The 2,500-nt window shown below is 35.8% G+C and overlaps 1 protein-coding gene across 1 annotated transcript in view; it reads right to left on the minus strand.

Annotated features, from left to right (window-relative positions):
- LOC125025257 (MAPK regulated corepressor interacting protein 2-like) overlaps window positions 1–2,500 on the minus strand; it is a 19,192-nt gene that overhangs the window by 15,094 nt on the left and 1,598 nt on the right. The gene's annotated exons all lie outside the window — the stretch shown is intronic.

Consider the following 2,500-nt stretch of genomic DNA (forward strand, 5'->3'; position numbering starts at 1 on the left):
TATATATCTCTATGTATAAAACATATACAAATATATACATATAAATACATATATGTGTGCGCACGCACACACGCACGCGCGCGCACACACACACACACACACACACACACACACACACACACACACACACACACACACACACACACACACACACACACACACACACACACACACACACACACACACACACACACACACACACACACACACACACACACACACACACACACACACACACACACACACACACACTGATCAATATAAAAGTAATTAAACAAGCATTACACCCACAAATAAATTCAACTGCTAAATATAGTACTAATGAAAACTATGTTCCAGTGTTACTTCCTTTCATACAAGAATTTGGAGAAAAAAAATATTCTTCCAGAAAGTACAGACTCAAGGTTTTATGAAAAATATGAACAAGTATGAGTAATATCTGTAATATTAATCATTTTTATAGTTCATGCATGACTTCTTCCTACAGGTTAAGGTTATGCTATCAACTATATGCTGGCAAAATATTAAATTACATGAATCAAAATTAACCCACTGTTGACAGGATGGCAGGAATGTATGCCAAGTCAACTGCATCTTTATTATTGATTGTCTTTACACACAGATGGCTCCATAAGTGCTTAATCACCAAAAAGTCAATTTAATTACTAGTCCTTAGTCCTACTTAGCTTACCTGTTTACCCCTTTCCTTTTCAGAAAGACACTTTTAATATGGCTATTAGTATTGTTGGTATTATAAAATTCATAATGTTAACAAAAATATTATTAATACTATTAGAGAAAAACTATATTTTTTAAAGAATTATATATATATATATATACTTGCAATAGTCTAGATCATAAGTACTTGTTATATAAATAACTTAATGTACAATACAGATACAGCCAAATATTTGCACAATCCATAGACAAACATTCTAGTGAACTTGAACTCATATACATGTGCACAAAGACATACAAACAAGCATGCTCACTTTGGGAGTTTCATGCAAATAAACTCACACTCACAAAGTCACTGACACGGACAGGCACTGTAAATATATAGACTGGTGGAAGATGCATAATTATAGCAAAAGGCCTTCAGTAGATTTGTGCATTTTCTTGTTCATCCCTTCTTTGTTCTATTTACAATTTGTTCCTCACAAATCCTAGACAGGTAACCAGACAATTTTCAAAAGGACATTTGGTTGATGCAAAAAGAACGCACTAACTTGGAGAAAATCTAAGATCATACATTTGAAGGCAGTGAAAAACTATATTCATTAATATCAAAATTAATCTGCAGAATCCAACCAATTCATGAAAATTCACTAAACCTTGCTGTGGAACATGCCATGTGGAGACTATATTCCCCCCATGCTTCCCACTACTATGGTTAGCCTTCCTTTGCCTCACAGTGAACATAGTAACCCAGTATAAATGGTCTTGGGACATGCAACTCAAGACATCCTGGACAATCATTGTCACACTCTTAGAAAACATTTCACTTTTAATATATTTCTGTATATTAATCTATATCAAATTATAACAATATATGTATTCATAAGACATACATTCCTCCCTATACTCATTGCTTGATTCAGACGAGTTCATTTACAGTACTACTAGTGTTTCTGAATTCATTCCCAATATCCCAGTAAAAACAATCTCTTAAATTCAGTGAAGTACAATATACATGTTCAAGCTTCGGAGGTTCATCCCCTACCCAACCACCCTTCCCTTCAACATATGGTAAACCCAATTTATATCTTTACATATAAAAATATTGTAACTAATAAAGCAATCAGGTCGGATATCTGGTGATTCCAAAGAGACTGATATATAGTAATTGTGAGAGGAGCCCCTGCTTAAAGAAATACAGCAATCGGAAGGGGGTGCACTGACAGAGCCTGTGACTAAGGAAATGCAACAACTGGGTGGGGTTCCTGAAGCAAAGCCCCTCCCAGGGGAAATTAATCAGGAGGGGATCTGAGTGTGAAGCCCCAAGTTTAGGAAGATTTTTGGCTCATACAGAGATCTTTGAGGAAAGATGCACATTTAGAATGGATTTATTCTTTCACACAGTGGCCGAATCTTGGCTCAGATTTTACAACTTTTCATTTTCTTTATCATTTAATACATCAATCTTGGATCGGCTTTTTCATTTTCAACCTTTAATAACTTTTTATCAAGCCTGCTGTGCAAAAATTCACCGATATCCCCTACCCAAAACCACTGATAACCCACAGCATCTCCCAAAGCTGCTGGTTCCAACTGGGAACATAAGTCTCTGATGGGCGCGGTCCTTTCACTAACATTTACCGGATAGCATATAAATTTCCTTAATTATATAATCACTGTACATAAAGACCTGCCAATTATCAAAGAGCCTACCAGATGGTCATCTTTGAACAATACACTTAGAACACACATCACATACATTATAGGAACACATAACAGGCGTGTCTTCCACAGGCACATTTCATACCATTTACACAGAGTA

This window comes from Penaeus chinensis, chromosome 4 (genome assembly GCF_019202785.1).
Source record: "Penaeus chinensis breed Huanghai No. 1 chromosome 4, ASM1920278v2, whole genome shotgun sequence".
Lineage (NCBI taxonomy): Eukaryota > Metazoa > Arthropoda > Malacostraca > Decapoda > Penaeidae > Penaeus > Penaeus chinensis.